General features: G+C 39.1%; 1 non-coding gene across 1 annotated transcript; it reads right to left on the bottom strand.

Moving 5' to 3' along the window:
• Positions 1 to 7,358: 7,358 nt before the first annotated feature.
• Positions 7,359 to 7,466, bottom strand: LOC148578005 (small nucleolar RNA R71). Its single transcript, XR_015902997.1, has one exon. It is a non-coding gene; the product is annotated as a small nucleolar RNA R71 (small nucleolar RNA).
• Positions 7,467 to 16,104: the final 8,638 nt, after the last annotated feature.

Consider the following 16,104-nt stretch of genomic DNA (forward strand, 5'->3'; position numbering starts at 1 on the left):
GGACATGAAGTTGAAATTATAGAATAATGTGCACAACCTCCCATACCCTTGGTGAGCAATGAGAAAGAGAGCGAATCGGAAGAAAGCTACCAAGGTGAAAAAGTTGAATTGGTGTATATCGAAATTGAAGAATATGGAGAGGTTGATCAAGAGATGAATTCATTCATCAATGAATTCCTATCCAAAATTGAATCACCTCTCATTGGGCAAGAAATTGTAGTTCTTAAAGACAACACCAAGCCAAGTGATAAAGGGGAAAATGTTGAAATTGAAGAAGCTTGCGAAGAGGTGGAAACAACTAAAGAAGATCCTAAAGAAGTAGACCTCGCATTGTCTAAGTGTGGGGAAGTCTCCCTCCCCAAGTCACCATCCAACACAACATTCAATTGGGTAAAATTCTTATCCCTAAGCTTTACTTTCTCACTTGAATATAGTTTAATTGAAAATGATGGTCAACTTAGAGCTCTTTGTGGACTTAAGAGTAAAAAGGAGTTGTGTAGTGGTTGGAGGTTTGAAATTAGGCTCATCAAAGTCAAAGCTTCAAAGTATAGGGACTATAATTGGATGAATGCTACTTTACGTGGGTCTAGGAAGAAGACTTGGTGAGCTAAAGAGAATTCTACTTGTCATACTTGTCAACCACCCGAACGGAAAATTCATGAAGATCAACAAGAAAACGGGTGCAAAAATAAGATATGGGACCCCGGATCGAAGTACGGAGACCAACTATGAGAGCTCATATCTTGGTTGGAACTCCATCCAAACTTGGTGAAGATGGTTGGAACTTCTGTAAACCATTCGAGAAGCAAAGATCCTTGGAGATTCAAGGATGAGCACAAGCATAAGCTACCATGAATTAGAGCTTCCCCAAATGTCCAACTTAAGGACTTAAACTAAAAGTGCTAGGTGGGAGACACCTCACCATGGTAAACTCTTTCAAACCTTTTGCATTTTTGATTAATAAGTGATTTGAGTTACCATTGTAGGTAGTTTTCTTTCCATATACTTTGTTCAATAAATTGGTTGAAGGTTGCTTGTGGGGCAAGTAACCCTTGTTTAATTTGGAAGATTCCCAAAAACCCAAAAAGATTTTTGTTATTTTGTGTTTTGAGTTAATTTTGAGCTGAAGATAGAGTTATGAGGGTTTTAAGCTGTTTTTGCCTTTTCTGAAAAAAAAAAGTGTTCAAGGACGCGTACACACGCTGTGCACGTGCGCATCCCTACGTATATGCAGTCCCATACTCTTTCCAGATAGTTGGGCCAATCTCGCGCAAAAGCTGGGCCAATTGCAGAACTGCGTGTACGCGTGCGCGCACTGCGCGCTTATGCGTCGTTATCCTTATTTTGTATATGCGCGTGAAAGAACGGAAGATTGATGGTTTAGAGGTTATAGTAAACTCTCGTTGCAAGTATAGTTACTAAACCAAGCAATCAACCTTTCTTACAAACGTTTTGGTTGTCACGAGTAACAAACTCCTTTTTTAAAATTGATAACCGAGTATTTAAACCTCGGGTTGTCTTCTCAAGGAATTGCAGGGAGGTGTTCTTATTATTGGTTATGAGTTTGTAAATTGGGGGTTTTTAATGTATAAGATAAAAAGCGAGAATAGTAAATGGCAAGAAATTAAATTGTATTAAATTAAATAGATAATAAAACTCTTGGCAAGGTATGAAAACTGGAAGTCCTATCCTGGTTATCCTTATCAATTGTAATGAGAATTGGATTTTTCTCCCACTTTGTTAACCTCTAATTATGAAGGTAAGTTAAGTGGATGAATTAATTTCGATTCCTCAAGTCCTAGTCTTTCCTTGGGAAAAGTTAGAGTTAGTGGAACTCGAATTAATTCTTGAAGAATTCTAATTTTCAATTAACAATGAGTTTGATTACTCAAGAGTCTCCAATGACTTAACCAAATCCAAAAGGGAAAAATCTAAATTATTTATATAATAAATAAAAGAAAGCAATCATAATTCTAAAATACCTCAATTAGCACTAATAAGGATATCAAATGTAACATGGAAGAGTTTATAAATTAAATTAGAAAAATAAATAAAAGGAACATTGAACCTGTGATGAAGAAGAAATAATCTTAAATCCTAAAACTAAATCCTAAGAGAGAGGAGAGAACCTCTCTCTCTAAAAACTACATCTACTCATAAAATTGTGAATGTGAAAGCTTATTTTTTGAATGGATGCATTTCCCCACTTTATAGCCTCTAATCTGTGTTTTCTGGGCCGCAAACTGGGTCAGAAACAGCCCAGAATTCGCTGGAGAAGAAATCTGCCACGCTGATTTTTTGCCACTGCGACGTGTCCGCGTAGATCACGCGACCGCGTCACCTATTGTCAGAAAAACTATAACATATTATATATCAAATCGAAGCCTCGGATGTTAGCTTTCCAACGCAACTAAAACCGCGTCATTTGGACCTCTGTAGCTAAAGTTATAGCCGTTTGAGTGCGAAGAGGTCAGGCTAGACAGCTTAGCAATTTCTCCAACTTCTTGTATTCCTTCCACTTTTGCATGCTTCCTTTCCATCCTCTAAGCCATTCCTGCCCTATAAACTCTAAAATCACTTAACACACATATCAAGGCATCTAATGGTGATAAGAGAGGATTAACATTAGCAATATAAAGGCCAAAGAAGCATGTTTTAAATCAAAGCACATAATTAGGAAGCCAAATGTAAAACCATGCAAATAGTATGAATAAGTGGGTAAAGAGTTGATAAAAATCACTCAATTGAGCACAAGATAAACCATAAAATAGTGGTTTATCAACCTCCCCACACTCAAACAATAGCATGTCCTCATGCTAAGCTCAAGAGAAACTATAAAGGAGTGAAGAGGAACGGTAAATGTATGAAATGCAACCTATGTATATGAATGCAACTCTACGCTAAGATGTTTATACCTACTTGGTTAAAAGTAAATAAATCTCCAAGAATAAATATGAGCTGGATTTCACTAATTCAAATCACAAAATAAAGTACAAGTAGACTTGCAGAAGAAAATAGCTCATGAAAGCCGGGAACAAGGAATCGAGCATCGAACCCTCACTGGTAGTGTATACACTCTAATCACTCAAGTTTTTAAGGTTTGATTCTCTCAATTCTCTACTAACCTTGCTTTCAAAGTGATGAGCGGATAATTTATACGCTTTTTGACATTGTTTTTAGTATGTTTTTAGTAGGATCTAGTTACTTTTAGGGATGTTTTCATTAGTTTTTATGTTAAATTCACATTTCTGGACTTTACTATGAGTTTGTGTGTTTTTCTGTGATTTCAGGTATTTTCTGGCTGAAATTGAGGGACTTGAGCAGAAATCAGATTCAGAGGTTGAAGAAGGACTGCTGATGCTGTTGGATTCTGACCTCCCTGCACTCAAAGTGGATTTTCTGGAGCTACAGAACTCGAAATGGCGCAGTTCCAATTGCGTTGGAAAGTAGACATCTAGGGCTTTCCAGAAATGTGTAATAGTTCATACTTTGGCCAAGAATAGACGATGTAAACTGGCGTTCAACGCCAGCTTTCTACCCAAATCTGGCGTCCAGCGCCAGAAAAGGAGCCAAAACCAGAGTTGAACGCCCAAACTGGCACAAAAGCTGGCGTTCAACTCCAAGAAGGACCTCTACACGTGCAACACTCAGGCTCAGCCGAAGCACACACCAAGTGGGCCCCGGAAGTGGATTTATGCATCAATTACTTACTTCTGTAAACCCTAGTAGCTAGTTTATTATAAATAGGACCTTTTACTATTGTATTAGACATCTTTGGATTACCTTATGAACTTTTGATCATCTTAGGATCTTAGGATCATCTTTGAACACCTGGTTCTTAGATCAGAGGGGCTGGCCATCTCGGCCATGCCTGGACCTTTCACTTATGTAATTTTAACGGTAGAGTTTCTACACTCCATAGATTAAGGTGTGGAGCTCTGCTGTTCCTCAAAGATTAATGCAAAGTACTACTGTTTTCTATTCAATTCATCTTATTTCGCTTCTAAGATATCCATTCGCTCCCAAGAACGTGATGAAGGTGATGATTATGTGTGACGCGCATCACCATTCTCCCCTATGAACACGTGCCTGACAAACACTTCCGTTCTACATGAAATAAGCTAGAATGAATATCTCTTAGATCTCCTAACCCGAATCTTCGTGGCGTAAGCTAGAATGATGGCGGCATTCAAGAGAATCTGGAAAGTCTAAACCTTGTCTGTGGTATTCCGAGTTGGATTCAATGATTGAATGACTGTGACGAGCTTCAAACTCGCGATTGTTGGGCGTTAGTGACAGACGCAAAAGGAGGGTGAATCCTATTCCAGCATGATCGAGAACCGACAGATGATTAGCCGTGCTGTGACAGAGCATGTGAGCATATTTTTCACTGAGAGGAGGGGATGTAGCCACTGACAACGGTGATGCCCTTGCATAAAGCCAGCCATGGAAAGGAGTAAGACTGATTGGATGAAGATAGCAGGAAAGCAGAGGTTCAGAGGAACGAAGGCATCTCCATTCGCTTATCTGAAATTCTCACCAATGAATTACATAAGTATTTCTATCCCTATTCTATTAATTATTATTCGAAAACACCATTATCAATTTATATCTGCCTAACTGAGATTTGCAAGGTGACCATAGCTTGCTTCATACCAACAATCTCCGTGGGATTCGACCCTTACTCATGTAAGGTATTACTTGGACGACCCAGTGCACTTGCTGGTTAGTTGTATCGAAGTTGTGAACGATGGTATTGGCACCATGTTCTTGGTGCCATTGCCAGGGAAAGAAAGAGCCATGAACTTTACATAATCAAAGTGTAATCACGATTGCGCGTACCAAGTTGCTCACGTTGCCAGGGATTGTTTGAGCCTGGACATCACAATTTCGTGCACCAAGTTTTTGGCGCCATTGCCGGGGACTTAATTGTTCCTGTTTGGCGCCAAAAATCGTCTGAGATCCCAATCCCGGCAACAACACCAAGTTTTTGGCGCCGTTGCCGGGGATTGTTCGAGTTTGGACAACTGACGGTTCATCTTGTTGCTCAGATTAGGTAATTTTCTTTTTATTTTATTTTCAAAAATTTTTCAAAAATATTTCTAAAATTTTCTCATCTGTTTTCGAAAAAAATAAAAATGTTTTCAAAAATATATTTTTATTCAAAATTTTTAAGAATGAATTCTAATGTTTCATGAAGCATGTGAAGCCTGGCTGGCTGTAAAGCCATGTCTAAATTTATTTGGACTGAGGCTTGCAATTTGTTATCAAGAGCAATATACTCTGGTGTTAAATGCTGAAGCTTGGCTGGCCATTGGCCATGTCTAGTGTTTTGGACCGAAGCTTTCATTGAAAGCTTGGCTGGCTAGTGAGCCATGTCTAATTCCTGGACTGAAGCTTTAGACTAAGAATGCAAGATTCCTGGAATTCATGTTAAAAAAAATTTTGGAATCCTTATTTTTTCTTTTTCATATAATTTTCGAAAAAAAAAATCCAAAAAAATTAGAAAATAAAAAAAAATCAAAAATATTTTTCTGTTTCTTGTTGAGTCTTGAGTCATATCATAAGTTTGGTGTCACTTGCATATGCATCTTGCATTTTTCGAAATTATCATGCATTCATAGTGTTCTTCATAATCTTCAAGTTGTTCTTGGTAAGTCTTCTTGTTTGATCTTGATGATTTTTTGTTTTGTGTCTTTTCATGTTTATCATATGCATTCTTGAATTCTTAGTGCATAAGCATTAAAGAATTCTAAGTTTGGTGTCTTGCATGTTTTCTTTGCATTAAAAATTTTTCAAAATTGTGTCTATGATGTTCATCTTGACATTCATAGTGTTCTTGGTGTTCATCTTGACATTCATAGCATTCTTGCATGCATTCATTGTTTTGATCTAAAAATTTCATGCATTGCATAATTTTCATGTTTTTCATAAAAATTTCAAAAATCAAAAAAATATCTTTCCCTTTTTCTCTCTCATCAAATTCGAAAATTTGAGTTGACTTTTTCAAAATTTTTTAAAATCAAGTTGTTTCTTATGAGTCAAATCAAATTTTCAATTTGAAAATCTTATCTTTTTCAAAATATTTTTCAAAAATCCTTTTCTTACTTTTATATCAAATTTTCGAAAATAACTTAATCAATTAATGTTTTGATTCAAAAATTTGAAGTTTGTTACTTGCTTGTTAAGAAAGATTCAAACTTTAAGTTCTAGAATCATATCTTGTGATTTCTTATGAATCAAGTCATTAATTGAGATTTTAAAAATCAAATCTTTTTCAAAACTAATTTCTAAAATATCCTCTTATCTTACCTTTTTCAAAAAGTTGGTTTCAAAATATCTTTTCTAACCTCCTAACTTCTTATCTTTTCAAAATTGATTTTCAAAATTTGTTTCAACTAACTAACTAACTTTTTGTTTGTTTCTTACCTTTTTCAAAACCACCTAACTAACTCTCTTTCTCTATTTTCGAAAATATCTTCCCCCTTTTTCAAAATTTCTTTTTAATTTATTAATTATTTTAATTTTTAATTTTTAAATCTTAATTTTCGAAAATTACTAACATTTTTCAAAAACTATTTTCAAAAATCACTAACTCTTTTTCAAAAACTATTTTCGAAAATTCCCTCTCCCATCTTATTCTATTTATTTATTCATCTACTAACATCTCATCTCACATCTCAACCATCCTCACAGTTGTGTTTCCTCCATTATATTACATTCTTTGTCTCCCCCTCTTCTTCTACTCACACAGGGATCCCTATACTGTGGTATAAAGGATCTCTATTATTATTATTATTTTTCTGTGCCCTCTTCTTTGTCATATGAGCAGGAGCAAGGACAAGAATATTCTTGTTGAAGCAGATCCAGAACCTGAAAGGACCCTGAAAAGAAAATTAAGAGAAGCTAAATTACAACAATCCAGAGATAACCTTTCAGAAATTTTCGAACAGGAAGAGGAGATGGCAGCCGAAAATAATAATAATGCAAGGAGGATGCTTGGGGACTTTACTACACCTAATTCCAATTTACATGGAAGAAGCATCTCCATTCCTGCCATTGGAGCAAACAACTTTGAGCTGAAACCTCAATTAGTTTCTCTGATGCAGCAGAACTGCAAGTTTCATGGACTTCCATCTGAAGATCCTTTTCAGTTCTTAACTGAATTCTTGCAGATATGTGATACTGTAAAGACTAATGGAGTAGATCCTGAAGTCTACAGGCTCATGCTTTTCCCTTTTGCTGTAAGAGACAGAGCTAGAGTATGGTTGGACTCTCAACCTAAGGATAGCCTGAACTCTTGGGATAAGCTGGTCAAGGCCTTCCTAGCCAAGTTCTTTCCTCCTCAAAAGCTGAGCAAGCTTAGAGTGGATGTTCAAACCTTCAGACAGAAAGAAGGTGAATCCCTCTATGAAGCTTGGGAGAGATACAAAGGACTGACCAAAAAGTGTCTTTCTGACATGCTTTCAGAATGGACCATCCTGGATATATTCTATGATGGTTTATCTGAGCTATCAAAGATGTCACTGGACACTTCTGCAGGTGGATCCATTCACCTAAAGAAAACCCCTGCAGAAGCTCAAGAACTCATTGACATGGTTGCTAATAACCAGTTCATGTACACTTCTGAAAGGAATCCTATGAATAATGGGATGCCTATGAAGAAGGGAGTTCTTGAAGTTGATACTCTGAATGCCATATTGGCTCAGAATAAAATATTGACTCAGCAAGTCAATATGATCTCTCAGAGTCTGCATGGAATGCAAGCTGCATCCAACAGTACTCAAGAGGCATCTTCTGAAGAAGAAGCTTATGATCCTGAGAACCCTGCAATAGCAGAGGTGAATTACTTAGGTGAACCTTATGGAAACACCTATAACTCATCATGGAGAAATCATCCAAATTTCTCATGGAAGGATCAAAAGCCTCAACAAGGCTTTAATAATGGTGGAAGAAACAGGTTTAACAATAATAAACCTTTTCCATCATCCACTCAGCAACAGACAGAGAACTCTGAACAAAATACTTCTAATTTAGCAAACTTAGTCTCTGATCTGTCTAAGGCCACTGTAAGTTTCATGAATGAAACAAGATCTTCCATTAGAAAATTGGAAGCACAAGTGGGCCAGCTGAGTAAAAGGATCACTGAAATCCCTCCTAGTACTCTCCCAAGCAATACAGAAGAGAATCCAAAAGGAGAGTGCAAGGCCATTGACATAAGCACCACTGGCCGAACCTGTGAGGAGAGGAGAGGACGTGAATCCCAAGGAGGAAGACCTCCTGGGACGTCCAGTGATCAATAAGGAGCTTCCCTCTGAGGAACCAAAGGACTCTGAGGCTCATCTAGAGACCATAGAGATTCCATTGAACCTCCTTATGCCCTTCATGAGCTCTGATGAGTATTCCTCTTCTGAAGAGAATGAGGATGTTACTGAAGAGCAAACTGCCAAGTTCCTTGGTGCAATCATGAAGCTGAATGCCAAATTATTTGGCATTGATACTTGGGAAATTGAACCTCCCTTGTTCATCAATGAACTAAGTGATATAGATCAACTGACATTGCCTCAGAAGAGACAGGATCCTGGAAAGTTCATAATACCCTGTACCATAGGCACCATGATCTTTAAGGCTCTGTGTGACCTTGGTTCAGGAATAAACCTCATGCCCCTCTCTGTAATAGAGAAACTAGGAATCTATGGGGTGCAAGCTTCTAAAATCTCATTAGAGATGGCAGACAGTTCAAGAAAATAGGCTTATGGACAAGTAGAGGACGTATTAGTAAAGGTTGAAGGCCTTTACATCCCTGCTGATTTCATAGTCCTGGATACTGGAAAGAAAGAGGATGAATCCATCATCCTAGGAAGACCTTTCCTGGCCACAGCAAGAGCTGTGATTGATGTTGACAGAGGTGAAATAGTCCTTCAATGGAATGAGGACTCCCTTGTGTTTAAAACTCAAGGATCTCCCTCTGCAACCATGGAAAGGAAGCAGAAAAAGCTTCTCTCAAAACAGAGTCAACTAGAGCCCCCACAGTCAAACTCTAAGTTTGGTGTTGGGAGGCCACAACCAAACTCTAGGTTTGGTGTTGAACTCCCATATCCAAACTCTAAGTTTGGTGTTGGAGAGTCTCAACAAAGCTCTGCACATCTGTGAGGCTCCATGAGAGCCCACTGTCAAGCTATTGACATTAAAGAAGCGCTTGTTGGGAGGCAACCCAATTTTTATTTATCTAACTATATTTTTCTTAGTTATATGTCTTTGTAGGTTCATGATCATGTGGAGTCACAAAATAAATATAAAAATTGAAAACGGAATCAAAAACAGCAGAAGAAAAATCACACCCTAGAGGAGCATCTGTCTGGCGTTCAGCGCCAGAACAGAGCATGGTTCTGGCGCTGAACGCCCAAAATGGGCAGCTTCTGGGCGCTAAACGCCAGAACAGGCATGGTTCTGGCGTTCAACGCCAGAAATGGCACACAAATGGGCGTTGAACGCCCAAAATGGCCACCAACCTGGCGTTGAACGCCCAGAGTTGTGTGCAAAGGCATTTTTACATGCCTAATGGGTGCAGGGATGTATATCCTTGAACACCTCAGGATCTGTGGACCCCACAAGATCCACTCAGGATCTGTGGACCCTATAGGATCCACTCAGGATCTGTGGACCCCACAGGATCCCCACCTACCTCCACTTACTTCTTCTCACCACTCTCTTTCACACAACCCCATAAACACTCTTCCCAAAAAAACCCTTCACCCATCACCTCAAACTCTCTTCCCCATCACCTCTTCACCACTCACATCCATCCACTCTTCCCCATAAACCTACCTCATAAACTCCACCTACCTTCAAAATTCAAAACCAATTTCCCACCCAAACCCAACCATATGGCCGAACCTTAACCCCCCCTTCCTTCTCTATATAAAGCCCTCCATTCTTCATCAAATTCACACAACACACCCCTCTACACTCCTCTTGGCCGAAACCACATCTCCCTCTCCCTCTCCTCCATTTCTTCTTCTTCTTCATCTATTCTTTTGTTTATTGCTCGAGGGTGAGCAATATTCTAAGTTTGGTGTGGTAAAAGCATAAGCTTTTTGTTTTTCCATTACCATTGATGGCACCTAAGACTGGAGAATCCTCTAGAAAGGGGAAGGGGAAGATAAAAGCTTCCACCTCCGAGTCATGGAAGATGGAAAGGTTCATCTCCAAAGCCCATCAAGACCACTTCTATGATGTTGTGGCCAAGAAGAAGGTGATTCCCGAGGTCCCTTTCAAACTCAAAAGAAATGAGTATCCGGAGATCCGACATGAAATTCAAAGAAGAGGGTGGGAAGTTCTAACAAATCCCATCCAACAAGTCGGCATCCTAATGGTTCAAGAGTTCTATGCCAATGCATGGATCACCAAGAACCATGATCAAAGTAAGAACCCGGATCCAAAGAACTATGTTACAATGGTTCGGGGGAAATACTTGGATTTTAGTCCGGAAAATGTGAGGTTGGCGTTCAACTTGCCAAACATGGAAGAGAATGCACGCCCCTACACAAGGAGAGTCAACTTTGATCAAAGGTTGGACCAAGTCCTTATGGACATATGTGTAGAAGGAGCTCAATGGAAGATTGACTCCAAAGGCAAGCCGGTTCAACTAAGAAGATTGGACCTCAAGCCTGTGGCTAGAGGATGGTTGGAGTTCATTCAATGCTCAATCATTCCCACTAGCAACCGGTCTGAAGTTACTATAGACCGGGCCATCATGATCCACAGCATCATGATTGGAGAAGAGGTGGAAGTTCATGAGATTATACCTCAAGAACTCTACAAGGTGGCTGACAAGTCCTCCACCATGGCAAGGTTAGCCTTTCCTCACCTCATTTTCCACCTATGCAATTCAGCTGAGATTGACATAGAAGGAGATATCCTCATTAAAGAGGACAAGCCCATCACTAAGAAGAAGATGGAGCAAGCAAGAGAGCGCATTCATGGAGCTCAAGAGGCGTATGGAGCTCATCACCATGAGATCCCGGAAATGCCTCAAATGCATTTTCCTCCACAAAACTATTGGGAGAAAATTAACACCTCCCTAGGAGAATTGAGTTCCAATATGGGACAACTAAGGGTGGAACATCAAGAGCACTCCATCATGCTTCATGAAATAAGAGAAGATCAAAAAGCAATGAGGGATGAGCAACAAAGACAAGGAAGAGACATAGAAGAGCTCAAGGACATCATTGATTCCTCAAGAAGGAAATGCCACCATCACTAAGGTGGATTCATTCCTTGTTCTTATTTCTTTGTTTTTCGTTTTCTATGTTATGTGCTTATCCATATTTGTGTCTTCATTACATGATCATTAGTAGTTAGTACTTATGTCTTAAAGTTATGAATGTCCTATGAATCCATCACCTCTCTTAAATGAAAAATGTTTTAATTCAAAAGAACAAGAAGTACATGAGTTTCGAATTTATCCTTGAACTTAGCTTAATTATATTGATGTGGTGACAATGCTTCTTATTTTCTGAATGTATGATTGAACAGTGCATATGTCTTTTGAAGTTGTTGTTTAAGAATGTTAAATATGTTGGCTCTTGAAAGAATGATGACTAGGAGACATGTTATTTGATAATCTGAAAAATCATAAAAATGATTCTTGAAGCAAGAAAAAGCAGCAAAGAACAAAGCTTGCAGAAAGAAAAAAAAATAGAAAAAAAAATAGAAAGAAAAAGAAAAAGCAAGCAGAAAAAGCCAATAACCCTTAAAACCAAAAGGCAAGGGAAATAAAAAGGATCCCAAGGCTTTGAGCATCAGTGGATAGGAGGGCCTAAAGGAATAAAATCCTGGTCTAAGTGGCTAAACCAAGCTGTCCCTAACCATGTGCTTGTGGCGTGTAGGTGTCAAGTGAAAACTTGAGACTGAACGGTTAAAGTCAAGATCCAAAGCAAAAAAAAAAAAAAGAGTGTGCTTAAGAACCCTGGACACCTCTAATTGGGGACTTTAGCAAAGCTGAGTCACAATCTGAAAAGGTTCACCCAATTATGTGTCTGTGGCATTTATGTATCCGGTGGTAATACTGGAAAACAAAGTGCTTAGGGCCACGGCCAAGACTCATAAAGAAGCTGTGTTCAAGAATCATCATACTGAACTAGGAGAATCAATAACACTATCTGAACTCTGAGTTCCTATAGATGCCAATCATTCTGAACCTCAATGGATAGAGTGAGATGCCAAAACTATTCAAGAGACAAAAAGCTATAAGTCCCGCTCATATGATTGAAGCTATGTTTCATTGATAGTTTGGAATTTATAGTATATTCTCTTATTTTTATCCTATTTGATTTTCAGTTGCTTGGGGACAAGCAACAATTTAAGTTTGGTGTTGTGATGAGCGGATAATTTATACGCTTTTTGACATTATTTTTAGTATGTTTTTAGTAGGATCTAGTTACTTTCAGGGATGTTTTCATTAGTTTTTATGTTAAATTCACATTTTTGGACTTTACTATGAGTTTGTGTGTTTTTCTGTGATTTCAGGTATTTTCTGGCTGAAATTGAGGGACTTGAGCAGAAATCAGATTTAGAGGTTGAAGAAGGACTGCTGATGCTATTGGATTCTGACCTCCCTGCACTCAAAGTGGATTTTCTGGAGCTACAGAACTCGAAATGGCGCGCTTTTAATTGCGTTGGAAAGTAGACATCCAGGGCTTTCCAGCAATGCATAATAGTCCATACTTTGGCCAAGAATAGATGACGTAAACTGGCGTTCAACGCCAGCTTTCTACCAAAATCTGGCGTCCAGCGCCAGAAAAGGAGCCAAAACCAGAGTTGAACGCCCAAACTGGCACAAAAGCTGGCGTTCAACTCCAAGAAGGACCTCTACACGTGCAACACTCAGGCTCAGCCGAAGCACACACCAAGTGGGCCCCGGAAGTGGATTTATGCATCAATTACTTACTTCTGTAAACCCTAGTAGCTAGTTTATTATAAATAGGACCTTTTACTATTGTATTAGACATCTTTGGATTACCTTATGATCTTTTGATCATCTTAGGATCTTAGGATCATCTTTGAATTCCTGGTTCTTAGATCAGAGGGGCTGGCCATCTCGGCCATGCCTGGACCTTTCACTTATGTAATTTTAACGGTAGAGTTTCTACACTCCATAGATTAAGGTGTGGAGCTCTGCTGTTCCTCAAAGATTAATGCAAAGTACTACTGTTTTCTATTCAATTCATCTTATTTCGCTTCTAAGATATCCATTTGCACCCAAGAACGTGATGAAGGTGATGATTATGTGTGACGCTCATCACCATTCTCCCCTATGAACACGTGCCTAACAAACACTTCCGTTCTACATGAAATAAGCTAGAATGAATATCTCTTAGATCTCCTAACCCGAATCTTCGTGGCGTAAGCTAGAATGATGGCGGCATTCAAGAGAATCCGGAAAGTCTAAACCTTGTCTGTGGTATTCCGAGTAGGATTCAATGATTGAATGACTGTGACGAGCTTCAAACTTGCGATTGTTGGGCGTTAGTGACAGACGCAAAAGGAGGGTGAATCCTATTCCAGCATGATCGAGAACCAACAGATGATTAGCCGTGCTATGACAGAGCATGTGAGCATATTTTACACTGAGAGGAGGGGATGTAGCCACTGACAACGGTGATGCCCTTGCATAAAGCCAGCCATGGAAAGGAGTAAGACTGATTGGATGAAGATAGCAGGAAAGCAGAGGTTCAGAGGAACGAAGGCATCTCCATTCGCTTATCTGAAATTCTCACCAATGAATTACATAAGTATTTCTATCCCTATTCTATTAATTATTATTCGAAAACATGGTGGACGAAATTGTGATCCTCAAAGTTAGTCTCTTTGTATTTGTATGAAATCAAAAATACCCCAAAGAGATCATGGTGTAATGAATTGGGATTTTAATAATCCCTGGTAATGGCACGTGTAATCACAACTCCATTCAACTAACCAGCAAGTGCACTGGGTCGTCCAAGTAATACCTTACGTGAGTAAGGGTCGAATCCCACGGAGATTGTTGGTATGAAGCAAGCTATGGTCACCTTGCAAATCTCAGTCAGGCGGATTTAAACATGATATTTTATTAGATTAAAATAAACAATAAAAGGGATAGAGATACTTATGTAGATTCATTGGCAGGGATTTCAGTTAAGCGAATGGAGATGCTTTTCGTTCCTCTGAACCTCTGCTTTCCTGCTATCTTCATCCAATCAGTCTTACTCCTTTCCATGGCTGGCTGTATGCAAGGGCATCACCGTTGTCAGTGGCTACATCCCCTCCTCTCAGTGAATCATATGCTCACGCACCCTGTCACGGCACGGCTATTCATCTGTCGGTTCCCGATCATGCTGGAATAGGATTCACCCTCCTTTTGCGTCTGTCACTAACGCCCAACAATCGCGAGTTTGAAGCTCGTCACAGTCATTCAATCATTGAATCCTACTCAGAATACCACAGACAAGGTTTAGACCTTCCGGATTCTCTTGAATGCCGCCATCATTCTAGCTTACGCCACGAAGATTCTGGTTAGGAGATCTAAGAGATACTCATTCTAGCTTAATTCATGTAGAACAGAAGTGTTTGTCAGGCACGCGTTCATAAGGGAGAAGGATGATGAGCGTCACACATAATCATCACCTTCATCACGTTCTTGGGTGCGAATGGATATCTTAGAAGCAAAATAAGAAGAATTGAATAGAAAACAGTAGTACTTTGCATTAATCTTTGAGGAACAGCAGAGCTCCACACCTTAATCTATGGAGTGTAGAAACTCTACCGTTGAAAATACATAAGTGAAGGTCCAGGGCATGGCCGAGAGGCCAGCCCCTCTGATCTAAGAACCAGGCGTCCAAAGATGTCAAATACAATAGTAAGAGGTCCTATTTATAATAAACTAGCTACTAGGGTTTACATGAGTAAGTAATTGATGTACAAATCCACTTCTGGGGCCCACTTGGTGCGTGCTTGGGCTTGGGCTTGAGTGTTACACGTGCAGAGGCCATTTGTGGAGTTGAACGCCAGTTTCTGTGCCAGTTTGGGCGTTCAACTCTGGTTTTGGATCCTTTTCTGGCGCTGGACGCCAGATTTGGGCAGAAGGCTAGCGTTGAACGCCAGTTTACGTCGTCAATTCGTGGCCAAAGTATGGACTATTATATATTGCTGGAAAGCCCTGGATGTCTAATTTCCAACGCAATTGGAAGCGCGCCATTTCGAGTTCTGTAGCTCCAGAAAATCCACTTTGAGTGCAGGGAGGTCAGAATCCAACAGCATCAGCAGTCCTTTTTCAACCTCTAAATCTGATTTCTGCTCAAGTCCCTCAATTTCAGCCAGAAAATACCTGAAATCACAGAAAAACACACAAACTCATAGTAAAGTCCAGAAATGTGAATTTAACACAAAATCTATTAAAAACATCCCTAAAAGTAACTAGATCCTACTAAAAACATACTAAAAACAATGCGAAAAAGCGTATAAATTATCCGCTCATCATTTTTTTCGCTATTATTTTTTTAATGCAAGCTTTGTTCTTTGCTGCTTTTTCTTGCTTCAAGAATCATTTTTATGATTTTTCAGATTATCAAATAACATGTCTCCTTGTCATCATTCTTTCAAGAGCCAACATATTTAACATTCTTAAACAACAACTTCAAAAGACATATGCACTGTTCAAGCATACATTCAGAAAACAAGAAGCATTGTCACCACATCAATATAATTAAACTAGGTTCAAAGATAAATTCGAAACTCATGTACTTCTTGTTCTTTTGAATTAAAACATTTTTCATTTAAGAGAGGTGATGGATTCATAGGACATTCATATCTTTAAGACAGAGTTACTAACTACTAATGATCATGTAATGAAGACACAAACACAGATAAGCACATAGAAAACGAAAAAAACAGAGAAAGTAAGAACAAGGAATGAGTCCACCTTGGTGATGTCCTTGAGCTCTTCTATGTCTCTTCCTTGTCTTTGCTGCTCCTCCTTCATTGCTTTTAGATCTTCTCTGATTTCATGAAGGATGATGGAGTGCTCTTGATGTTCCACCCTTAGTTGCTTCCAATAATTGTGTG

Source organism: Arachis ipaensis, chromosome B1, assembly GCF_059453495.1.
Source record: "Arachis ipaensis isolate K30076 ecotype BB chromosome B1, ASM5945349v1, whole genome shotgun sequence".
Classification (NCBI taxonomy): Eukaryota; Viridiplantae; Streptophyta; class Magnoliopsida; order Fabales; family Fabaceae; genus Arachis; species Arachis ipaensis.